Genomic DNA, 24593 nt, shown 5'->3' with positions numbered 1-24593 from the left:
CCTCCCCGCCGCAGCCTGACCCTCCCCGGCATACATACGTTTGGGATGGCGGCTGTCGGGATTTCAGACTCTGGATATTTTTTCTGTACTATGCGTATATAGAATTTGTCTTAATCATTCTGTCGGCAGTTTGAGAATGCCGACACGTTGCCTTGTCTCCTCTTTAGCGAAACACCTGATGCCGTTAAGATCACCGCAGGTGCACATGTTCCAATGCAGCCGGTTTCTGTGTCTGCCGCGTGGTCGCGTCATAAATAAAAAGTGCAACCATGCCGGATTCACTGGGACATTCCGTCCAGACAACAGCTGCATTGTGGCTGTGCTCCAGATATATGGGACGGACTGACACGTGGATGATGTGATGTCCAGCAATGCAGTGGATTCAGGTTTAGGGCAAACACTTTGCCCGTGTTTGAGGCGGCGGAATAACCTGTGTGCTGGGCGACGCTTTTACTGCACTCTGTGTTGCTGCAGGAAATCCCTGTGCGGCATGTGCTGCCATTTGACTGCGTCGGCAACCCCAGGTGCTGCTACCTGCTGGTGTAGTGGAGGAAAGAAAGAAGGAAAGAAGAAAAGACAGAAAGAAAGAAAAATGTGATCAAGTGAAGAAGAAGAAGAAAAAAAGTAAGCTGGCGTGAGCGCCTCCTGCTGGTTGCAGGCTAGAAAAGCAAAAGCCTACAGCACCTGGTATTCCCAGGCGGTCTCCCATCCAAGTACTAACCAGGCCTGACCCTGCTTAGCTTCCGAGATCAGACGAGATCGGGCGTGTTCAGGGTGGTGTGGCCGTAGGCAGAAACCGGCCTCACATTTGCTCCTTTTCTACGTGCCTTCGAGACAGCGCTGGTCTGCTTGTGACTGGAGGCTGTCTCACTGTGGGCAGCTTTGCACAGAGTCCAGGCCGTGGCTGGGGAGGGGGGGTTGCTGGGAGCCAGGAACACACCGAGGACTCGGGCAAGTGTCTGTAATTAGCATTAGTGTTGCAGACAGATTCCTGTGCACTTCAGGTGCTGCTGCTGCTGCTGCTGCTGCTGTAACCTTGCAGACGTGGGCCCACACAAGGCATTGAGGCCCAGAGAAGATGGCTGCACCGTGATTCCCTGACGTTGTGAGGTATGACTTACAGACCCGTCCCACCAACACGTAATATGCTACTTTCTGAAGCCATCACTTTCCAGGGCATTCTGATGGCAGCCATTTTGTGGCCTGTCAGATCCTACTCCGATTAGGCCATTTTTAAAAAAGGGCATAGAAGCGCGCAGCGTCATTTCGCATAAAGTTGATTTAAAAGTAAAAGAGCAGCTGGAGGGGGAACGGTGGTAGCCGATGAGAGACGCCAACGAGCAGCGTGACTCAGAGACTGCCAAGAAGGCTGGCTGAGACTTGTGGTTCCACGCAGAAGTGGGGAGCTGTACTTCTGTTTCAGAGAGGAGGTAGCATGCGGACTCAGTACAGTACATTGGTGAAACAGAACCATTTCTATGTCCGCAATCATCCATTGCTGTGGAGTCGACAGAGGGTCTATGTACTGGAGAGAGAGATACAGTGGAGAGAGATAAAGTAGCAGCCAATCAGCTCCTAACTGCCATGTTACAGGTTATGTTTGACAAAGAAGTGTAAGGAGCGGGTTGGTTGATACTTTATCTTTCTCCAAGGCTTAGCACATAGACTCCATAGTGTGTGATACCGTTATACGATTTGGGTACGGGAGACCGACGTTTAGAATGACAGTGGTCACATGACCGAATTCCATCACCTGGGCGGGTAAGTATGTTACGCCCTCCTAACGCTAACCTTTTACCGCAGCCAAACCCTTAGCCTCTCTTCTTGAAGCCTAACCCTCCCCGCCGCAGCCTGACCCTCCCCGGCATACATACGTTTGGGATGGCGGCTGTCGGGATTTCAGACTCTGGATATTTTTTCTGTACTATGCGTATATAGAATTTGTCTTAATCATTCTGTCGGCAGTTTGAGAATGCCGACACGTTGCCTTGTCTCCTCTTTAGCGAAACACCTGATGCCGTTAAGATCACCGCAGGTGCACATGTTCCAATGCAGCCGGTTTCTGTGTCTGCCGCGTGGTCGCGTCATAAATAAAAAGTGCAGCCATGCCGGATTCACTGGGACATTCCGTCCAGACAACAGCTGCATTGTGGCTGTGCTCCAGATATATGGGACGGACTGACACGTGGATGATGTGATGTCCAGCAATGCAGTGGATTCAGGTTTAGGGCAAACACTTTGCCCGTGTTTGAGGCGGCGGAATAACCTGTGTGCTGGGCGACGCTTTTACTGCACTCTGTGTTGCTGCAGGAAATCCCTGTGCGGTATGTGCTGCCATTTGACTGCGTCGGCAACCCCAGGTGCTGCTACCTGCTGGTGTAGTGGAGGAAAGAAAGAAGGAAAGAAGAAAAGACAGAAAGAAAGAAAAATGTGATCAAGTGAAGAAGAAGAAAAGTAAGCTGGCGTGAGCGCCTCCTGCTGGTTGCAGGCTAGAAAAGCAAAAGCCTACAGCACCTGGTATTCCCAGGCGGTCTCCCATCCAAGTACTAACCAGGCCTGACCCTGCTTAGCTTCCGAGATCAGACGAGATCGGGCGTGTTCAGGGTGGTGTGGCCGTAGGCAGAGACCAGCCTCACATTTGCTCCTTTTCTACGTGCCTTCGGGACAGCGCTGGTCTGCTTGTGACTGGAGGCTGTCTCACTGTGGGCAGCTTTGCACAGAGTCCAGGCCGTGGCTGGGGAGGGGGGGTTGCTGGGAGCCAGGAACACACCGAGGACTCGGGCAAGTGTCTGTAATTAGCATTAGTGTTGCAGACAGATTCCTGTGCACTTCAGGTGCTGCTGCTGCTGCTGCTGCTGCTGAAACCTTGCAGACGTGGGCCCACACAAGGCATTGAGGCCCAGAAAAGATGGCTGCACCGTGATTCCCTGACGTTGTGAGGTATGACTTACAGACCCGTCCCACCAACACGTAATATGCTACTTTCTGAAGCCATCACTTTCCAGGGCATTCTGATGGCAGCCATTTTGTGGCCTGTCAGATCCTACTCCGATTAGGCCATTTTTAAAAAAGGGCATAGAAGCGCGCAGCGTCATTTCGCATAAAGTTGATTTAAAAGTAAAAGAGCAGCTGGAGGGGGAACGGTGGTAGCCGATGAGAGACGCCAACGAGCAGCGTGACTCAGAGACTACCAAGAAGGCTGGCTGAGACTTGTGGTTCCACGCAGAAGTGGGGAGCTGTACTTCTGTTTCAGAGAGGAGGTAGCATGCGGACTCAGTACAGTACATTGGTGAAACAGAACCATTTCTATGTCCGCAATCATCCATTGCTGTGGAGTCGACAGAGGGTCTATGTACTGGAGAGAGAGATACAGTGGAGAGAGATAAAGTAGCAGCCAATCAGCTCCTAACTGCCATGTTACAGGTTATGTTTGACAAAGCAGTGTAAGGAGCGGGTTGGTTGATACTTTATCTTTCTCCAAGGCTTAGCACAAAGACTCCATAGTGTGTGATACCGTTATACGATTTGGGTACGGGAGACCGACGTTTAGAATGACAGTGGTCACATGACCGAATTCCATCACCTGGGCGGGTAAGTATGTTACGCCCTCCTAACGCTAACCTTTTACCGCAGCCAAACCCTTAGCCTCTCTTCTTGAAGCCTAACCCTCCCCGCCGCAGCCTGACCCTCCCCGGCATACATACGTTTGGGATGGCGGCTGTCGGGATTTCAGACTCTGGATATTTTTTCTGTACTATGCGTATATAGAATTTGTCTTAATCATTCTGTCGGCAGTTTGAGAATGCCGACACGTTGCCTTGTCTCCTCTTTAGCGAAACACCTGATGCCGTTAAGATCACCGCAGGTGCACATGTTCCAATGCAGCCGGTTTCTGTGTCTGCCGCGTGGTCGCGTCATAAATAAAAAGTGCAGCCATGCCGGATTCACTGGGACATTCCGTCCAGACAACAGCTGCATTGTGGCTGTGCTCCAGATATATGGGACGGACTGACACGTGGATGATGTGATGTCCAGCAATGCAGTGGATTCAGGTTTAGGGCAAACACTTTGCCCGTGTTTGAGGCGGCGGAATAACCTGTGTGCTGGGCGACGCTTTTACTGCACTCTGTGTTGCTGCAGGAAATCCCTGTGCGGTATGTGCTGCCATTTGACTGCGTCGGCAACCCCAGGTGCTGCTACCTGCTGGTGTAGTGGAGGAAAGAAAGAAGGAAAGAAGAAAAGACAGAAAGAAAGAAAAATGTGATCAAGTGAAGAAGAAGAAAAGTAAGCTGGCGTGAGCGCCTCCTGCTGGTTGCAGGCTAGAAAAGCAAAAGCCTACAGCACCTGGTATTCCCAGGCGGTCTCCCATCCAAGTACTAACCAGGCCTGACCCTGCTTAGCTTCCGAGATCAGACGAGATCGGGCGTGTTCAGGGTGGTGTGGCCGTAGGCAGAGACCAGCCTCACATTTGCTCCTTTTCTACGTGCCTTCGGGACAGCGCTGGTCTGCTTGTGACTGGAGGCTGTCTCACTGTGGGCAGCTTTGCACAGAGTCCAGGCCTAACCTTTTACCGCAGCCAAACCCTTAGCCTCTCTTCTTGAAGCCTAACCCTCCCCGCCGCAGCCTGACCCTCCCCGGCATACATACGTTTGGGATGGCGGCTGTCGGGATTTCAGACTCTGGATATTTTTTCTGTACTATGCGTATATAGAATTTGTCTTAATCATTCTGTCGGCAGTTTGAGAATGCCGACACGTTGCCTTGTCTCCTCTTTAGCGAAACACCTGATGCCGTTAAGATCACCGCAGGTGCACATGTTCCAATGCAGCCGGTTTCTGTGTCTGCCGCGTGGTCGCGTCATAAATAAAAAGTGCAGCCATGCCGGATTCACTGGGACATTCCGTCCAGACAACAGCTGCATTGTGGCTGTGCTCCAGATATATGGGACGGACTGACACGTGGATGATGTGATGTCCAGCAATGCAGTGGATTCAGGTTTAGGGCAAACACTTTGCCCGTGTTTGAGGCGGCGGAATAACCTGTGTGCTGGGCGACGCTTTTACTGCACTCTGTGTTGCTGCAGGAAATCCCTGTGCGGTATGTGCTGCCATTTGACTGCGTCGGCAACCCCAGGTGCTGCTACCTGCTGGTGTAGTGGAGGAAAGAAAGAAGGAAAGAAGAAAAGACAGAAAGAAAGAAAAATGTGATCAAGTGAAGAAGAAGAAAAGTAAGCTGGCGTGAGCGCCTCCTGCTGGTTGCAGGCTAGAAAAGCAAAAGCCTACAGCACCTGGTATTCCCAGGCGGTCTCCCATCCAAGTACTAACCAGGCCTGACCCTGCTTAGCTTCCGAGATCAGACGAGATCGGGCGTGTTCAGGGTGGTGTGGCCGTAGGCAGAGACCAGCCTCACATTTGCTCCTTTTCTACGTGCCTTCGGGACAGCGCTGGTCTGCTTGTGACTGGAGGCTGTCTCACTGTGGGCAGCTTTGCACAGAGTCCAGGCCGTGGCTGGGGAGGGGGGGTTGCTGGGAGCCAGGAACACACCGAGGACTCGGGCAAGTGTCTGTAATTAGCATTAGTGTTGCAGACAGATTCCTGTGCACTTCAGGTGCTGCTGCTGCTGCTGCTGAAACCTTGCAGACGTGGGCCCACACAAGGCATTGAGGCCCAGAAAAGATGGCTGCACCGTGATTCCCTGACGTTGTGAGGTATGACTTACAGACCCGTCCCACCAACACGTAATATGCTACTTTCTGAAGCCATCACTTTCCAGGGCATTCTGATGGCAGCCATTTTGTGGCCTGTCAGATCCTACTCCGATTAGGCCATTTTTAAAAAAGGGCATAGAAGCGCGCAGCGTCATTTCGCATAAAGTTGATTTAAAAGTAAAAGAGCAGCTGGAGGGGGAACGGTGGTAGCCGATGAGAGACGCCAACGAGCAGCGTGACTCAGAGACTACCAAGAAGGCTGGCTGAGACTTGTGGTTCCACGCAGAAGTGGGGAGCTGTACTTCTGTTTCAGAGAGGAGGTAGCATGCGGACTCAGTACAGTACATTGTTGAAACAGAACCATTTCTATGTCCGCAATCATCCATTGCTGTGGAGTCGACAGAGGGTCTATGTACTGGAGAGAGAGATACAGTGGAGAGAGATAAAGTAGCAGCCAATCAGCTCCTAACTGCCATGTTACAGGTTATGTTTGACAAAGCAGTGTAAGGAGCGGGTTGGTTGATACTTTATCTTTCTCCAAGGCTTAGCACAAAGACTCCATAGTGTGTGATACCGTTATACGATTTGGGTACGGGAGACCGACGTTTAGAATGACAGTGGTCACATGACCGAATTCCATCACCTGGGCGGGTAAGTATGTTACGCCCTCCTAACGCTAACCTTTTACCGCAGCCAAACCCTTAGCCTCTCTTCTTGAAGCCTAACCCTCCCCGCCGCAGCCTGACCCTCCCCGGCATACATACGTTTGGGATGGCGGCTGTCGGGATTTCAGACTCTGGATATTTTTTCTGTACTATGCGTATATAGAATTTGTCTTAATCATTCTGTCGGCAGTTTGAGAATGCCGACACGTTGCCTTGTCTCCTCTTTAGCGAAACACCTGATGCCGTTAAGATCACCGCAGGTGCACATGTTCCAATGCAGCCGGTTTCTGTGTCTGCCGCGTGGTCGCGTCATAAATAAAAAGTGCAGCCATGCCGGATTCACTGGGACATTCCGTCCAGACAACAGCTGCATTGTGGCTGTGCTCCAGATATATGGGACGGACTGACACGTGGATGATGTGATGTCCAGCAATGCAGTGGATTCAGGTTTAGGGCAAACACTTTGCCCGTGTTTGAGGCGGCGGAATAACCTGTGTGCTGGGCGACGCTTTTACTGCACTCTGTGTTGCTGCAGGAAATCCCTGTGCGGCATGTGCTGCCATTTGACTGCGTCGGCAACCCCAGGTGCTGCTACCTGCTGGTGTAGTGGAGGAAAGAAAGAAGGAAAGAAGAAAAGACAGAAAGAAAGAAAAATGTGATCAAGTGAAGAAGAAGAAAAGTAAGCTGGCGTGAGCGCCTCCTGCTGGTTGCAGGCTAGAAAAGCAAAAGCCTACAGCATCTGGTATTCCCAGGCGGTCTCCCATCCAAGTACTAACCAGGCCTGACCCTGCTTAGCTTCCGAGATCAGACGAGATCGGGCGTGTTCAGGGTGGTGTGGCCGTAGGCAGAGACCAGCCTCACATTTGCTCCTTTTCTACGTGCCTTCGGGACAGCGCTGGTCTGCTTGTGACTGGAGGCTGTCTCACTGTGGGCAGCTTTGCACAGAGTCCAGGCCGTGGCTGGGGAGGGGGGGTTGCTGGGAGCCAGGAACACACCGAGGCAGGGGCGTAACTACCATAGGTGCAAGGGGTGCAGCTGCTATGGGGCCCAGAGCTGAAGGGGGCCCATCTTTGCTGTCAAACTAATATGTTTTGCATACATTTATCACCATCAGTTGATATATAGGGGGCCCTTACAAACTTTTGCTATGGGGCCCACGAATATCTAGTTACGCCTCTGCACCGAGGACTCGGGCAAGTGTCTGTAATTAGCATTAGTGTTGCAGACAGATTCCTGTGCACTTCAGGTGCTGCTGCTGCTGCTGCTGCTGAAACCTTGCAGACGAGGGCCCACACAAGGCATTGAGGCCCAGAAAAGATGGCTGCACCGTGATTCCCTGACGTTGTGAGGTATGACTTACAGACCCGTCCCACCAACACGTAATATGCTACTTTCTGAAGCCATCACTTTCCAGGGCATTCTGATGGCAGCCATTTTGTGGCCTGTCAGATCCTACTCCGATTAGGCCATTTTTAAAAAAGGGCATAGAAGCGCGCAGCGTCATTTCGCATAAAGTTGATTTAAAAGTAAAAGAGCAGCTGGAGGGGGAACGGTGGTAGCCGATGAGAGACGCCAACGAGCAGCGTGACTCAGAGACTACCAAGAAGGCTGGCTGAGACTTGTGGTTCCACGCAGAAGTGGGGAGCTGTACTTCTGTTTCAGAGAGGAGGTAGCATGCGGACTCAGTACAGTACATTGTTGAAACAGAACCATTTCTATGTCCGCAATCATCCATTGCTGTGGAGTCGACAGAGGGTCTATGTACTGGAGAGAGAGATACAGTGGAGAGAGATAAAGTAGCAGCCAATCAGCTCCTAACTGCCATGTTACAGGTTATGTTTGACAAAGCAGTGTAAGGAGCGGGTTGGTTGATACTTTATCTTTCTCCAAGGCTTAGCACAAAGACTCCATAGTGTGTGATACCGTTATACGATTTGGGTACGGGAGACCGACGTTTAGAATGACAGTGGTCACATGACCGAATTCCATCACCTGGGCGGGTAAGTATGTTACGCCCTCCTAACGCTAACCTTTTACCGCAGCCAAACCCTTAGCCTCTCTTCTTGAAGCCTAACCCTCCCCGCCGCAGCCTGACCCTCCCCGGCATACATACGTTTGGGATGGCGGCTGTCGGGATTTCAGACTCTGGATATTTTTTCTGTACTATGCGTATATAGAATTTGTCTTAATCATTCTGTCGGCAGTTTGAGAATGCCGACACGTTGCCTTGTCTCCTCTTTAGCGAAACACCTGATGCCGTTAAGATCACCGCAGGTGCACATGTTCCAATGCAGCCGGTTTCTGTGTCTGCCGCGTGGTCGCGTCATAAATAAAAAGTGCAGCCATGCCGGATTCACTGGGACATTCCGTCCAGACAACAGCTGCATTGTGGCTGTGCTCCAGATATATGGGACGGACTGACACGTGGATGATGTGATGTCCAGCAATGCAGTGGATTCAGGTTTAGGGCAAACACTTTGCCCGTGTTTGAGGCGGCGGAATAACCTGTGTGCTGGGCGACGCTTTTACTGCACTCTGTGTTGCTGCAGGAAATCCCTGTGCGGCATGTGCTGCCATTTGACTGCGTCGGCAACCCCAGGTGCTGCTACCTGCTGGTGTAGTGGAGGAAAGAAAGAAGGAAAGAAGAAAAGACAGAAAGAAAGAAAAATGTGATCAAGTGAAGAAGAAAAGTAAGCTGGCGTGAGCGCCTCCTGCTGGTTGCAGGCTAGAAAAGCAAAAGCCTACAGCACCTGGTATTCCCAGGCGGTCTCCCATCCAAGTACTAACCAGGCCTGACCCTGCTTAGCTTCCGAGATCAGACGAGATCGGGCGTGTTCAGGGTGGTGTGGCCGTAGGCAGAGACCAGCCTCACATTTGCTCCTTTTCTACGTGCCTTCGGGACAGCGCTGGTCTGCTTGTGACTGGAGGCTGTCTCACTGTGGGCAGCTTTGCACAGAGTCCAGGCCGTGGCTGGGGAGGGGGGGTTGCTGGGAGCCAGGAACACACCGAGGCAGGGGCGTAACTACCATAGGTGCAAGGGGTGCAGCTGCTATGGGGCCCAGAGCTGAAGGGGGCCCATCTTTGCTGTCAAACTAATATGTTTTGCATACATTTATCACCATCAGTTGATATATAGGGGGCCCTTACAAACTTTTGCTATGGGGCCCACGAATATCTAGTTACGCCTCTGCACCGAGGACTCGGGCAAGTGTCTGTAATTAGCATTAGTGTTGCAGACAGATTCCTGTGCACTTCAGGTGCTGCTGCTGCTGCTGAAACCTTGCAGACGAGGGCCCACACAAGGCATTGAGGCCCAGAAAAGATGGCTGCACCGTGATTCCCTGACGTTGTGAGGTATGACTTACAGACCCGTCCCACCAACACGTAATATGCTACTTTCTGAAGCCATCACTTTCCAGGGCATTCTGATGGCAGCCATTTTGTGGCCTGTCAGATCCTACTCCGATTAGGCCATTTTTAAAAAAGGGCATAGAAGCGCGCAGCGTCATTTCGCATAAAGTTGATTTAAAAGTAAAAGAGCAGCTGGAGGGGGAACGGTGGTAGCCGATGAGAGACGCCAACGAGCAGCGTGACTCAGAGACTACCAAGAAGGCTGGCTGAGACTTGTGGTTCCACGCAGAAGTGGGGAGCTGTACTTCTGTTTCAGAGAGGAGGTAGCATGCGGACTCAGTACAGTACATTGTTGAAACAGAACCATTTCTATGTCCGCAATCATCCATTGCTGTGGAGTCGACAGAGGGTCTATGTACTGGAGAGAGAGATACAGTGGAGAGAGATAAAGTAGCAGCCAATCAGCTCCTAACTGCCATGTTACAGGTTATGTTTGACAAAGCAGTGTAAGGAGCGGGTTGGTTGATACTTTATCTTTCTCCAAGGCTTAGCACAAAGACTCCATAGTGTGTGATACCGTTATACGATTTGGGTACGGGAGACCGACGTTTAGAATGACAGTGGTCACATGACCGAATTCCATCACCTGGGCGGGTAAGTATGTTACGCCCTCCTAACGCTAACCTTTTACCGCAGCCAAACCCTTAGCCTCTCTTCTTGAAGCCTAACCCTCCCCGCCGCAGCCTGACCCTCCCCGGCATACATACGTTTGGGATGGCGGCTGTCGGGATTTCAGACTCTGGATATTTTTTCTGTACTATGCGTATATAGAATTTGTCTTAATCATTCTGTCGGCAGTTTGAGAATGCCGACACGTTGCCTTGTCTCCTCTTTAGCGAAACACCTGATGCCGTTAAGATCACCGCAGGTGCACATGTTCCAATGCAGCCGGTTTCTGTGTCTGCCGCGTGGTCGCGTCATAAATAAAAAGTGCAGCCATGCCGGATTCACTGGGACATTCCGTCCAGACAACAGCTGCATTGTGGCTGTGCTCCAGATATATGGGACGGACTGACACGTGGATGATGTGATGTCCAGCAATGCAGTGGATTCAGGTTTAGGGCAAACACTTTGCCCGTGTTTGAGGCGGCGGAATAACCTGTGTGCTGGGCGACGCTTTTACTGCACTCTGTGTTGCTGCAGGAAATCCCTGTGCGGCATGTGCTGCCATTTGACTGCGTCGGCAACCCCAGGTGCTGCTACCTGCTGGTGTAGTGGAGGAAAGAAAGAAGGAAAGAAGAAAAGACAGAAAGAAAGAAAAATGTGATCAAGTGAAGAAGAAGAAAAGTAAGCTGGCGTGAGCGCCTCCTGCTGGTTGCAGGCTAGAAAAGCAAAAGCCTACAGCACCTGGTATTCCCAGGCGGTCTCCCATCCAAGTACTAACCAGGCCTGACCCTGCTTAGCTTCCGAGATCAGACGAGATCGGGCGTGTTCAGGGTGGTGTGGCCGTAGGCAGAGACCAGCCTCACATTTGCTCCTTTTCTACGTGCCTTCGGGACAGCGCTGGTCTGCTTGTGACTGGAGGCTGTCTCACTGTGGGCAGCTTTGCACAGAGTCCAGGCCGTGGCTGGGGAGGGGGGGTTGCTGGGAGCCAGGAACACACCGAGGACTCGGGCAAGTGTCTGTAATTAGCATTAGTGTTGCAGACAGATTCCTGTGCACTTCAGGTGCTGCTGCTGCTGCTGCTGCTGCTGCTGAAACCTTGCAGACGTGGGCCCACACAAGGCATTGAGGCCCAGAAAAGATGGCTGCACCGTGATTCCCTGACGTTGTGAGGTATGACTTACAGACCCGTCCCACCAACACGTAATATGCTACTTTCTGAAGCCATCACTTTCCAGGGCATTCTGATGGCAGCCATTTTGTGGCCTGTCAGATCCTACTCCGATTAGGCCATTTTTAAAAAAGGGCATAGAAGCGCGCAGCGTCATTTCGCATAAAGTTGATTTAAAAGTAAAAGAGCAGCTGGAGGGGGAACGGTGGTAGCCGATGAGAGACGCCAACGAGCAGCGTGACTCAGAGACTACCAAGAAGGCTGGCTGAGACTTGTGGTTCCACGCAGAAGTGGGGAGCTGTACTTCTGTTTCAGAGAGGAGGTAGCATGCGGACTCAGTACAGTACATTGGTGAAACAGAACCATTTCTATGTCCGCAATCATCCATTGCTGTGGAGTCGACAGAGGGTCTATGTACTGGAGAGAGAGATACAGTGGAGAGAGATAAAGTAGCAGCCAATCAGCTCCTAACTGCCATGTTACAGGTTATGTTTGACAAAGCAGTGTAAGGAGCGGGTTGGTTGATACTTTATCTTTCTCCAAGGCTTAGCACAAAGACTCCATAGTGTGTGATACCGTTATACGATTTGGGTACGGGAGACCGACGTTTAGAATGACAGTGGTCACATGACCGAATTCCATCACCTGGGCGGGTAAGTATGTTACGCCCTCCTAACGCTAACCTTTTACCGCAGCCAAACCCTTAGCCTCTCTTCTTGAAGCCTAACCCTCCCCGCCGCAGCCTGACCCTCCCCGGCATACATACGTTTGGGATGGCGGCTGTCGGGATTTCAGACTCTGGATATTTTTTCTGTACTATGCGTATATAGAATTTGTCTTAATCATTCTGTCGGCAGTTTGAGAATGCCGACACGTTGCCTTGTCTCCTCTTTAGCGAAACACCTGATGCCGTTAAGATCACCGCAGGTGCACATGTTCCAATGCAGCCGGTTTCTGTGTCTGCCGCGTGGTCGCGTCATAAATAAAAAGTGCAGCCATGCCGGATTCACTGGGACATTCCGTCCAGACAACAGCTGCATTGTGGCTGTGCTCCAGATATATGGGACGGACTGACACGTGGATGATGTGATGTCCAGCAATGCAGTGGATTCAGGTTTAGGGCAAACACTTTGCCCGTGTTTGAGGCGGCGGAATAACCTGTGTGCTGGGCGACGCTTTTACTGCACTCTGTGTTGCTGCAGGAAATCCCTGTGCGGTATGTGCTGCCATTTGACTGCGTCGGCAACCCCAGGTGCTGCTACCTGCTGGTGTAGTGGAGGAAAGAAAGAAGGAAAGAAGAAAAGACAGAAAGAAAGAAAAATGTGATCAAGTGAAGAAGAAGAAAAGTAAGCTGGCGTGAGCGCCTCCTGCTGGTTGCAGGCTAGAAAAGCAAAAGCCTACAGCACCTGGTATTCCCAGGCGGTCTCCCATCCAAGTACTAACCAGGCCTGACCCTGCTTAGCTTCCGAGATCAGACGAGATCGGGCGTGTTCAGGGTGGTGTGGCCGTAGGCAGAGACCAGCCTCACATTTGCTCCTTTTCTACGTGCCTTCGGGACAGCGCTGGTCTGCTTGTGACTGGAGGCTGTCTCACTGTGGGCAGCTTTGCACAGAGTCCAGGCCTAACCTTTTACCGCAGCCAAACCCTTAGCCTCTCTTCTTGAAGCCTAACCCTCCCCGCCGCAGCCTGACCCTCCCCGGCATACATACGTTTGGGATGGCGGCTGTCGGGATTTCAGACTCTGGATATTTTTTCTGTACTATGCGTATATAGAATTTGTCTTAATCATTCTGTCGGCAGTTTGAGAATGCCGACACGTTGCCTTGTCTCCTCTTTAGCGAAACACCTGATGCCGTTAAGATCACCGCAGGTGCACATGTTCCAATGCAGCCGGTTTCTGTGTCTGCCGCGTGGTCGCGTCATAAATAAAAAGTGCAGCCATGCCGGATTCACTGGGACATTCCGTCCAGACAACAGCTGCATTGTGGCTGTGCTCCAGATATATGGGACGGACTGACACGTGGATGATGTGATGTCCAGCAATGCAGTGGATTCAGGTTTAGGGCAAACACTTTGCCCGTGTTTGAGGCGGCGGAATAACCTGTGTGCTGGGCGACGCTTTTACTGCACTCTGTGTTGCTGCAGGAAATCCCTGTGCGGTATGTGCTGCCATTTGACTGCGTCGGCAACCCCAGGTGCTGCTACCTGCTGGTGTAGTGGAGGAAAGAAAGAAGAAAAGACAGAAAGAAAGAAAAATGTGATCAAGTGAAGAAGAAGAAAAGTAAGCTGGCGTGAGCGCCTCCTGCTGGTTGCAGGCTAGAAAAGCAAAAGCCTACAGCACCTGGTATTCCCAGGCGGTCTCCCATCCAAGTACTAACCAGGCCTGACCCTGCTTAGCTTCCGAGATCAGACGAGATCGGGCGTGTTCAGGGTGGTGTGGCCGTAGGCAGAGACCAGCCTCACATTTGCTCCTTTTCTACGTGCCTTCGGGACAGCGCTGGTCTGCTTGTGACTGGAGGCTGTCTCACTGTGGGCAGCTTTGCACAGAGTCCAGGCCGTGGCTGGGGAGGGGGGGTTGCTGGGAGCCAGGAACACACCGAGGACTCGGGCAAGTGTCTGTAATTAGCATTAGTGTTGCAGACAGATTCCTGTGCACTTCAGGTGCTGCTGCTGCTGCTGCTGAAACCTTGCAGACGTGGGCCCACACAAGGCATTGAGGCCCAGAAAAGATGGCTGCACCGTGATTCCCTGACGTTGTGAGGTATGACTTACAGACCCGTCCCACCAACACGTAATATGCTACTTTCTGAAGCCATCACTTTCCAGGGCATTCTGATGGCAGCCATTTTGTGGCCTGTCAGATCCTACTCCGATTAGGCCATTTTTAAAAAAGGGCATAGAAGCGCGCAGCGTCATTTCGCATAAAGTTGATTTAAAAGTAAAAGAGCAGCTGGAGGGGGAACGGTGGTAGCCGATGAGAGACGCCAACGAGCAGCGTGACTCAGAGACTACCAAGAAGGCTGGCTGAGACTTGTGGTTCCACGCAGAAGTGGGGAGCTGTACTTCTGTTTCAGAGAGGAGGTAGCATGCGGACTCAGTACAGTACATTGTTGAAACAGAACCATTTCTATGTCCGCAATCATCCATTGCTGTGGAGTCGACAGAGGGTCTATGTACTGGAGAGAGAGATACAGTGGAGAGAGATAAAGTAGCAGCCAATCAGCTCCTAACTGCCATGTTACAGGTTATGTTTGACAAAGCAGTGTAAGGAGCGGGTTGGTTGATACTTTATCTTTCTCCAAGGCTTAGCACAAAGACTCCATAGTGTGTGATACCGTTATACGATTTGGGTACGGGAGACCGACGTTTAGAATGACAGTGGTCACATGACCGAATTCCATCACCTGGGCGGGTAAGTATGTTACGCCCTCCTAACGCTAACCTTTTACCGCAGCCAAACCCTTAGCCTCTCTTCTTGAAGCCTAACCCTCCCCGCCGCAGCCTGACCCTCCCCGGCATACATACGTTTGGGATGGCGGCTGTCGGGATTTCAGACTCTGGATATTTTTTCTGTACTATGCGTATATAGAATTTGTCTTAATCATTCTGTCGGCAGTTTGAGAATGCCGACACGTTGCCTTGTCTCCTCTTTAGCGAAACACCTGATGCCGTTAAGATCACCGCAGGTGCACATGTTCCAATGCAGCTGGTTTCTGTGTCTGCCGCGTGGTCGCGTCATAAATAAAAAGTGCAGCCATGCCGGATTCACTGGGACATTCCGTCCAGACAACAGCTGCATTGTGGCTGTGCTCCAGATATATGGGACGGACTGACACGTGGATGATGTGATGTCCAGCAATGCAGTGGATTCAGGTTTAGGGCAAACACTTTGCCCGTGTTTGAGGCGGCGGAATAACCTGTGTGCTGGGCGACGCTTTTACTGCACTCTGTGTTGCTGCAGGAAATCCCTGTGCGGCATGTGCTGCCATTTGACTGCGTCGGCAACCCCAGGTGCTGCTACCTGCTGGTGTAGTGGAGGAAAGAAAGAAGGAAAGAAGAAAAGACAGAAAGAAAGAAAAATGTGATCAAGTGAAGAAGAAGAAAAGTAAGCTGGCGTGAGCGCCTCCTGCTGGTTGCAGGCTAGAAAAGCAAAAGCCTACAGCATCTGCTATTCCCAGGCGGTCTCCCATCCAAGTACTAACCAGGCCTGACCCTGCTTAGCTTCCGAGATCAGACGAGATCGGGCGTGTTCAGGGTGGTGTGGCCGTAGGCAGAGACCAGCCTCACATTTGCTCCTTTTCTACGTGCCTTCGGGACAGCGCTGGTCTGCTTGTGACTGGAGGCTGTCTCACTGTGGGCAGCTTTGCACAGAGTCCAGGCCGTGGCTGGGGAGGGGGGGTTGCTGGGAGCCAGGAACACACCGAGGCAGGGGCGTAACTACCATAGGTGCAAGGGGTGCAGCTGCTATGGGGCCCAGAGCTGAAGGGGGCCCATCTTTGCTGTCAAACTAATATGTTTTGCATACATTTATCACCATCAGTTGATATATAGGGGGCCCTTACAAACTTTTGCTATGGGGCCCACGAATATCTAGTTACGCCTCTGCACCGAGGACTCGGGCAAGTGTCTGTAATTAGCATTAGTGTTGCAGACAGATTCCTGTGCACTTCAGGTGCTGCTGCTGCTGCTGCTGCTGCTGAAACCTTGCAGACGAGGGCCCACACAAGGCATTGAGGCCCAGAAAAGATGGCTGCACCGTGATTCCCTGACGTTGTGAGGTATGACTTACAGACCCGTCCCACCAACACGTAATATGCTACTTTCTGAAGCCATCACTTTCCAGGGCATTCTGATGGCAGCCATTTTGTGGCCTGTCAGATCCTACTCCGATTAGGCCATTTTTAAAAAAGGGCATAGAAGCGCGCAGCGTCATTTCGCATAAAGTTGATTTAAAAGTAAAAGAGCAGCTGGAGGGGGAACGGTGGTAGCCGATGAGAGACGCCAACGAGCAGCGTGACTCAGAGACTACCAAGAAGGCTGGCTGAGACTTGTGGTTCCACGCAGAAGTGGGGAGCTGTACTTCTGTTTCAGAGAGGAGGTAGCATGCGGACTCAGTACAGTACATTGTTGAAACAGAACCATTTCTATGTCCGCAATCATCCATTGCTGTGGAGTCGACAGAGGGTCTATGTACTGGAGAGAGAGATACAGTGGAGAGAGATAAAGTAGCAGCCAATCAGCTCCTAACTGCCATGTTACAGGTTATGTTTGACAAAGCAGTGTAAGGAGCGGGTTGGTTGATACTTTATCTTTCTCCAAGGCTTAGCACAAAGACTCCATAGTGTGTGATACCGTTATACGATTTGGGTACGGGAGACCGACGTTTAGAATGACAGTGGTCACATGACCGAATTCCATCACCTGGGCGGGTAAGTATGTTACGCCCTCCTAACGCTAACCTTTTACCGCAGCCAAACCCTTAGCCTCTCTTCTTGAAGCCTAACCCTCCCCGCCGCAGCCTGACCCTCCCCGGCATACATACGTTTGGGATGGCGGCTGTCGGGATTTCAGACTCTGGATATTTTTTCTGTACTATGCGTATATAGAATTTGTCTTAATCATTCTGTCGGCAGTTTGAGAATGCCGACACGTTGCCTTGTCTCCTCTTTAGCGAAACACCTGATGCCGTTAAGATCACCGCAGGTGCACATGTTCCAATGCAGCCGGTTTCTGTGTCTGCCGCGTGGTCGCGTCATAAATAAAAAGTGCAGCCATGCCGGATTCACTGGGACATTCCGTCCAGACAACAGCTGCATTGTGGCTGTGCTCCAGATATATGGGACGGACTGACACGTGGATGATGTGATGTCCAGCAATGCAGTGGATTCAGGTTTAGGGCAAACACTTTGCCCGTGTTTGAGGCGGCGGAATAACCTGTGTGCTGGGCGACGCTTTTACTGCACTCTGTGTTGCTGCAGGAAATCCCTGTGCGGCATGTGCTGCCATTTGACTGCGTCGGCAACCCCAGGTGCTGCTACCTGCTGGTGTAGTGGAGGAAAGAAAGAAGGAAAGAAGAAAAGACAGAAAGAAAGAAAAATGTGATCAAGTGAAGAAGAAAAGTAAGCTGGCGTGAGCGCCTCCTGCTGGTTGCAGGCTAGAAAAGCAAAAGCCTACAGCACCTGGTATTCCCAGGCGGTCTCCCATCCAAGTACTAACCAGGCCTGACCCTGCTTAGCTTCCGAGATCAGACGAGATCGGGCGTGTTCAGGGTGGTGTGGCCGTAGGCAGAGACCAGCCTCACATTTGCTCCTTTTCTACGTGCCTTCGGGACAGCGCTGGTCTGCTTGTGACTGGAGGCTGTCTCACTGTGGGCAGCTTTGCACAGAGTCCAGGCCGTGGCTGGGGAGGGGGGGTTGCTGGGAGCCAGGAACACACCGAGGCAGGGGCGTAACTACCATAGGTGCAAGGGGTGCAGCTGCTATGGGGCCCAGAGCTGAAGGGGGCCCATCTTTGCTGTCAAACTAATATGTTTTGCATACATTTATCACCATCAGTTGATATATAGGGGGCCCTTACAAACTTTTGCTATGGGGCCCACGAATATCTAGTTACGCCTCTGCACCGAGGACTCGGGCAAGTGTCTGTAATTAGCATTAGTGTTGCAGACAGATTCCTGTGCACTTCAGGTGCTGCTGCTGCTGCTGCTGCTGAAACCTTGCAGACGAGGGCCCACACAAGGCATTGAGGCCCAGAAAAGATGGCTGCACCGTGATTCCCTGACGTTGTGAGGTATGACTTACAGACCCGTCCCACCAACACGTAATATGCTACTTTCTGAAGCCATCACTTTCCAGGGCATTCTGATGGCAGCCATTTTGTGGCCTGTCAGATCCTACTCCGATTAGGCCATTTTTAAAAAAGGGCATAGAAGCGCGCAGCGTCATTTCGCATAAAGTTGATTTAAAAGTAAAAGAGCAGCTGGAGGGGGAACGGTGGTAGCCGATGAGAGACGCCAACGAGCAGCGTGACTCAGAGACTACCAAGAAGGCTGGCTGAGACTTGTGGTTCCACGCAGAAGTGGGGAGCTGTACTTCTGTTTCAGAGAGGAGGTAGCATGCGGACTCAGTACAGTACATTGTTGAAACAGAACCATTTCTATGTCCGCAATCATCCATTGCTGTGGAGTCGACAGAGGGTCTATGTACTGGAGAGAGAGATACAGTGGAGAGAGATAAAGTAGCAGCCAATCAGCTCCTAACTGCCATGTTACAGGTTATGTTTGACAAAGCAGTGTAAGGAGCGGGTTGGTTGATACTTTATCTTTCTCCAAGGCTTAGCACAAAGACTCCATAGTGTGTGATACCGTTATACGATTTGGGTACGGGAGACCGACGTTTAGAATGACAGTGGTCACATGACCGAATTCCATCACCTGGGCGGGTAAGTATGTTACGCCCTCCTAACGCTAACCTTTTACCGCAGCCAAACCCTTAGCCTCTCTTCTTGAAGCCTAACCCTCCCCGCCGCAGCCTGACCCTCCCCGGCATACATACGTTTGGGATGGCGGCTGTCGGGATTTCAGACTCTGGATATTTTTTCTGTACTATGCGTATATAGAATTTGTCTTAATCATTCTGTCGGCAGTTTGAGAATGCCGACACGTTGCCTTGTCTCCTCTTTAGCGAAACACCTGATGCCGTTAAGATCACCGCAGGTGCACATGTTCCAATGCAGCCGGTTTCTGTGTCTGCCGCGTGGTCGCGTCATAAATAAAAAGTGCAGCCATGCCGGATTCACTGGGACATTCCGTCCAGACAACAGCTGCATTGTGGCTGTGCTCCAGATATATGGGACGGACTGACACGTGGATGATGTGATGTCCAGCAATGCAGTGGATTCAGGTTTAGGGCAAACACTTTGCCCGTGTTTGAGGCGGCGGAATAACCTGTGTGCTGGGCGACGCTTTTACTGCACTCTGTGTTGCTGCAGGAAATCCCTGTGCGGCATGTGCTGCCATTTGACTGCGTCGGCAACCCCAGGTGCTGCTACCTGCTGGTGTAGTGGAGGAAAGAAAGAAGGAAAGAAGAAAAGACAGAAAGAAAGAAAAATGTGATCAAGTGAAGAAGAAAAGTAAGCTGGCGTGAGCGCCTCCTGCTGGTTGCAGGCTAGAAAAGCAAAAGCCTACAGCACCTGGTATTCCCAGGCGGTCTCCCATCCAAGTACTAACCAGGCCTGACCCTGCTTAGCTTCCGAGATCAGACGAGATCGGGCGTGTTCAGGGTGGTGTGGCCGTAGGCAGAGACCAGCCTCACATTTGCTCCTTTTCTACGTGCCTTCGGGACAGCGCTGGTCTGCTTGTGACTGGAGGCTGTCTCACTGTGGGCAGCTTTGCACAGAGTCCAGGCCGTGGCTGGGGAGGGGGGGTTGCTGGGAGCCAGGAACACACCGAGGCAGGGGCGTAACTACCATAGGTGCAAGGGGTGCAGCTGCTATGGGGCCCAGAGCTGAAGGGGGCCCATCTTTGCTGTCAAACTAATATGTTTTGCATACATTTATCACCATCAGTTGATATATAGGGGGCCCTTACAAACTTTTGCTATGGGGCCCACGAATATCTAGTTACGCCTCTGCACCGAGGACTCGGGCAAGTGTCTGTAATTAGCATTAGTGTTGCAGACAGATTCCTGTGCACTTCAGGTGCTGCTGCTGCTGCTGAAACCTTGCAGACGAGGGCCCACACAAGGCATTGAGGCCCAGAAAAGATGGCTGCACCGTGATTCCCTGACGTTGTGAGGTATGACTTACAGACCCGTCCCACCAACACGTAATATGCTACTTTCTGAAGCCATCACTTTCCAGGGCATTCTGATGGCAGCCATTTTGTGGCCTGTCAGATCCTACTCCGATTAGGCCATTTTTAAAAAAGGGCATAGAAGCGCGCAGCGTCATTTCGCATAAAGTTGATTTAAAAGTAAAAGAGCAGCTGGAGGGGGAACGGTGGTAGCCGATGAGAGACGCCAACGAGCAGCGTGACTCAGAGACTACCAAGAAGGCTGGCTGAGACTTGTGGTTCCACGCAGAAGTGGGGAGCTGTACTTCTGTTTCAGAGAGGAGGTAGCATGCGGACTCAGTACAGTACATTGTTGAAACAGAACCATTTCTATGTCCGCAATCATCCATTGCTGTGGAGTCGACAGAGGGTCTATGTACTGGAGAGAGAGATACAGTGGAGAGAGATAAAGTAGCAGCCAATCAGCTCCTAACTGCCATGTTACAGGTTATGTTTGACAAAGCAGTGTAAGGAGCGGGTTGGTTGATACTTTATCTTTCTCCAAGGCTTAGCACAAAGACTCCATAGTGTGTGATACCGTTATACGATTTGGGTACGGGAGACCGACGTTTAGAATGACAGTGGTCACATGACCGAATTCCATCACCTGGGCGGGTAAGTATGTTACGCCCTCCTAACGCTAACCTTTTACCGCAGCCAAACCCTTAGCCTCTCTTCTTGAAGCCTAACCCTCCCCGCCGCAGCCTGACCCTCCCCGGCATACATACGTTTGGGATGGCGGCTGTCGGGATTTCAGACTCTGGATATTTTTTCTGTACTATGCGTATATAGAATTTGTCTTAATCATTCTGTCGGCAGTTTGAGAATGCCGACACGTTGCCTTGTCTCCTCTTTAGCGAAACACCTGATGCCGTTAAGATCACCGCAGGTGCACATGTTCCAATGCAGCCGGTTTCTGTGTCTGCCGCGTGGTCGCGTCATAAATAAAAAGTGCAGCCATGCCGGATTCACTGGGACATTCCGTCCAGACAACAGCTGCATTGTGGCTGTGCTCCAGATATATGGGACGGACTGACACGTGGATGATGTGATGTCCAGCAATGCAGTGGATTCAGGTTTAGGGCAAACACTTTGCCCGTGTTTGAGGCGGCGGAATAACCTGTGTGCTGGGCGACGCTTTTACTGCACTCTGTGTTGCTGCAGGAAATCCCTGTGCGGCATGTGCTGCCATTTGACTGCGTCGGCAACCCCAGGTGCTGCTACCTGCTGGTGTAGTGGAGGAAAGAAAGAAGGAAAGAAGAAAAGACAGAAAGAAAGAAAAATGTGATCAAGTGAAGAAGAAAAGTAAGCTGGCGTGAGCGCCTCCTGCTGGTTGCAGGCTAGAAAAGCAAAAGCCTACAGCACCTGGTATTCCCAGGCGGTCTCCCATCCAAGTACTAACCAGGCCTGACCCTGCTTAGCTTCCGAGATCAGACGAGATCGGGCGTGTTCAGGGTGGTGTGGCCGTAGGCAGAGACCAGCCTCACATTTGCTCCTTTTCTACGTGCCTTCGGGACAGCGCTGGTCTGCTTGTGACTGGAGGCTGTCTCACTGTGGGCAGCTTTGCACAGAGTCCAGGCCGTGGCTGGGGAGGGGGGGTTGCTGGGAGCCAGGAACACACCGAGGCAGGGGCGTAACTACCATAGGTGCAAGGGGTGCAGCTGCTATGGGGCCCAGAGCTGAAGGGGGCCCATCTTTGCTGTCAAACTAATATGTTTTGCATACATTTATCACCATCAGTTGATATATAGGGGGCCCTTACAAACTTTTGCTATGGGGCCCACGAATATCTAGTTACGCCTCTGCACCGAGGACTCGGGCAAGTGTCTGTAATTAGCATTAGTGTTGCAGACAGATTCCTGTGCACTTCAGGTGCTGCTGCTGCTGAAACCTTGCAGACGAGGGCCCACACAAGGCATTGAGGCCCAGAAAAGATGGCTGCACCGTGATTCCCTGACGTTGTGAGGTATGACTTACAGACCCGTCCCACCAACACGTAATATGCTACTTTCTGAAGCCATCACTTTCCAGGGCATTCTGATGGCAGCCATTTTGTGGCCTGTCAGATCCTACTCCGATTAGGCCATTTTTAAAAAAGGGCATAGAAGCGCGCAGCGTCATTTCGCATAAAGTTGATTTAAAAGTAAAAGAGCAGCTGGAGGGGGAACGGTGGTAGCCGATGAGAGACGCCAACGAGCAGCGTGACTCAGAGACTACCAAGAAGGCTGGCTGAGACTTGTGGTTCCACGCAGAAGTGGGGAGCTGTACTTCTGTTTCAGAGAGGAGGTAGCATGCGGACTCAGTACAGTACATTGTTGAAACAGAACCATTTCTATGTCCGCAATCATCCATTGCTGTGGAGTCGACAGAGGGTCTATGTACTGGAGAGAGAGATACAGTGGAGAGAGATAAAGTAGCAGCCAATCAGCTCCTAACTGCCATGTTACAGGTTATGTTTGACAAAGCAGTGTAAGGAGCGGGTTGGTTGATACTTTATCTTTCTCCAAGGCTTAGCACAAAGACTCCATAGTGTGTGATACCGTTATACGATTTGGGTACGGGAGACCGACGTTTAGAATGACAGTGGTCACATGACCGAATTCCATCACCTGGGCGGGTAAGTATGTTACGCCCTCCTAACGCTAACCTTTTACCGCAGCCAAACCCTTAGCCTCTCTTCTTGAAGCCTAACCCTCCCCGCCGCAGCCTGACCCTCCCCGGCATACATACGTTTGGGATGGCGGCTGTCGGGATTTCAGACTCTGGATATTTTTTCTGTACTATGCGTATATAGAATTTGTCTTAATCATTCTGTCGGCAGTTTGAGAATGCCGACACGTTGCCTTGTCTCCTCTTTAGCGAAACACCTGATGCCGTTAAGATCACCGCAGGTGCACATGTTCCAATGCAGCCGGTTTCTGTGTCTGCCGCGTGGTCGCGTCATAAATAAAAAGTGCAGCCATGCCGGATTCACTGGGACATTCCGTCCAGACAACAGCTGCATTGTGGCTGTGCTCCAGATATATGGGACGGACTGACACGTGGATGATGTGATGTCCAGCAATGCAGTGGATTCAGGTTTAGGGCAAACACTTTGCCCGTGTTTGAGGCGGCGGAATAACCTGTGTGCTGGGCGACGCTTTTACTGCACTCTGTGTTGCTGCAGGAAATCCCTGTGCGGCATGTGCTGCCATTTGACTGCGTCGGCAACCCCAGGTGCTGCTACCTGCTGGTGTAGTGGAGGAAAGAAAGAAGGAAAGAAGAAAAGACAGAAAGAAAGAAAAATGTGATCAAGTGAAGAAGAAGAAAAGTAAGCTGGCGTGAGCGCCTCCTGCTGGTTGCAGGCTAGAAAAGCAAAAGCCTACAGCACCTGGTATTCCCAGGCGGTCTCCCATCCAAGTACTAACCAGGCCTGACCCTGCTTAGCTTCCGAGATCAGACGAGATCGGGCGTGTTCAGGGTGGTGTGGCCGTAGGCAGAGACCAGCCTCACATTTGCTCCTTTTCTACGTGCCTTCGGGACAGCGCTGGTCTGCTTGTGACTGGAGGCTGTCTCACTGTGGGCAGCTTTGCACAGAGTCCAGGCCGTGGCTGGGGAGGGGGGGTTGCTGGGAGCCAGGAACACACCGAGGACTCGGGCAAGTGTCTGTAATTAGCATTAGTGTTGCAGACAGATTCCTGTGCACTTCAGGTGCTGCTGCTGCTGCTGCTGCTGCTGCTGAAACCTTGCAGACGTGGGCCCACACAAGGCATTGAGGCCCAGAAAAGATGGCTGCACCGTGATTCCCTGACGTTGTGAGGTATGACTTACAGACCCGTCCCACCAACACGTAATATGCTACTTTCTGAAGCCATCACTTTCCAGGGCATTCTGATGGCAGCCATTTTGTGGCCTGTCAGATCCTACTCCGATTAGGCCATTTTTAAAAAAGGGCATAGAAGCGCGCAGCGTCATTTCGCATAAAGTTGATTTAAAAGTAAAAGAGCAGCTGGAGGGGGAACGGTGGTAGCCGATGAGAGACGCCAACGAGCAGCGTGACTCAGAGACTACCAAGAAGGCTGGCTGAGACTTGTGGTTCCACGCAGAAGTGGGGAGCTGTACTTCTGTTTCAGAGAGGAGGTAGCATGCGGACTCAGTACAGTACATTGGTGAAACAGAACCATTTCTATGTCCGCAATCATCCATTGCTGTGGAGTCGACAGAGGG

At 51.5% G+C, this 24593-nt stretch overlaps 14 non-coding genes across 14 annotated transcripts; all 14 read right to left on the bottom strand.

The window, feature by feature from the left end:
• Positions 1 to 672: 672 nt before the first annotated feature.
• Positions 673 to 791, bottom strand: LOC146056515 (5S ribosomal RNA). The gene has a single exon (XR_014469302.1). It is a non-coding gene; the product is annotated as a 5S ribosomal RNA (ribosomal RNA).
• Positions 792 to 2502: 1711 nt separating this feature from the next.
• Positions 2503 to 2621, bottom strand: LOC146056514 (5S ribosomal RNA). The gene has a single exon (XR_014469301.1). It is a non-coding gene; the product is annotated as a 5S ribosomal RNA (ribosomal RNA).
• Positions 2622 to 4332: 1711 nt separating this feature from the next.
• On the bottom strand, positions 4333 to 4451 carry LOC146056513 (5S ribosomal RNA). Its single transcript, XR_014469300.1, has one exon. It is a non-coding gene; the product is annotated as a 5S ribosomal RNA (ribosomal RNA).
• An 824-nt stretch (positions 4452 to 5275) lies between these two features.
• On the bottom strand, positions 5276 to 5394 carry LOC146056511 (5S ribosomal RNA). The gene has a single exon (XR_014469298.1). It is a non-coding gene; the product is annotated as a 5S ribosomal RNA (ribosomal RNA).
• Positions 5395 to 7099: 1705 nt separating this feature from the next.
• LOC146056496 (5S ribosomal RNA) lies at positions 7100 to 7218 on the bottom strand. The gene has a single exon (XR_014469286.1). It is a non-coding gene; the product is annotated as a 5S ribosomal RNA (ribosomal RNA).
• A 1892-nt stretch (positions 7219 to 9110) lies between these two features.
• Positions 9111 to 9229, bottom strand: LOC146056510 (5S ribosomal RNA). The gene has a single exon (XR_014469297.1). It is a non-coding gene; the product is annotated as a 5S ribosomal RNA (ribosomal RNA).
• A 1889-nt stretch (positions 9230 to 11118) lies between these two features.
• On the bottom strand, positions 11119 to 11237 carry LOC146056509 (5S ribosomal RNA). The gene has a single exon (XR_014469296.1). It is a non-coding gene; the product is annotated as a 5S ribosomal RNA (ribosomal RNA).
• A 1714-nt stretch (positions 11238 to 12951) lies between these two features.
• On the bottom strand, positions 12952 to 13070 carry LOC146056508 (5S ribosomal RNA). Its single transcript, XR_014469295.1, has one exon. It is a non-coding gene; the product is annotated as a 5S ribosomal RNA (ribosomal RNA).
• An 816-nt stretch (positions 13071 to 13886) lies between these two features.
• LOC146056507 (5S ribosomal RNA) lies at positions 13887 to 14005 on the bottom strand. The gene has a single exon (XR_014469294.1). It is a non-coding gene; the product is annotated as a 5S ribosomal RNA (ribosomal RNA).
• Positions 14006 to 15710: 1705 nt separating this feature from the next.
• On the bottom strand, positions 15711 to 15829 carry LOC146056500 (5S ribosomal RNA). Its single transcript, XR_014469290.1, has one exon. It is a non-coding gene; the product is annotated as a 5S ribosomal RNA (ribosomal RNA).
• A 1895-nt stretch (positions 15830 to 17724) lies between these two features.
• On the bottom strand, positions 17725 to 17843 carry LOC146056505 (5S ribosomal RNA). The gene has a single exon (XR_014469293.1). It is a non-coding gene; the product is annotated as a 5S ribosomal RNA (ribosomal RNA).
• A 1892-nt stretch (positions 17844 to 19735) lies between these two features.
• Positions 19736 to 19854, bottom strand: LOC146056501 (5S ribosomal RNA). Its single transcript, XR_014469291.1, has one exon. It is a non-coding gene; the product is annotated as a 5S ribosomal RNA (ribosomal RNA).
• A 1886-nt stretch (positions 19855 to 21740) lies between these two features.
• Positions 21741 to 21859, bottom strand: LOC146056489 (5S ribosomal RNA). The gene has a single exon (XR_014469280.1). It is a non-coding gene; the product is annotated as a 5S ribosomal RNA (ribosomal RNA).
• Positions 21860 to 23745: 1886 nt separating this feature from the next.
• Positions 23746 to 23864, bottom strand: LOC146056477 (5S ribosomal RNA). Its single transcript, XR_014469269.1, has one exon. It is a non-coding gene; the product is annotated as a 5S ribosomal RNA (ribosomal RNA).
• Between the last annotated feature and the right edge of the window lie 729 nt (positions 23865 to 24593).

Source organism: Crinia signifera, unplaced genomic scaffold, assembly GCF_055691185.1.
Source record: "Crinia signifera unplaced genomic scaffold, ASM5569118v1 HAP2_SCAFFOLD_80, whole genome shotgun sequence".
NCBI lineage: Eukaryota > Metazoa > Chordata > Amphibia > Anura > Myobatrachidae > Crinia > Crinia signifera.
Note: the sequence above shows the minus strand (reverse complement) of the source record. Positions and strands in the feature narration are given on the sequence as shown.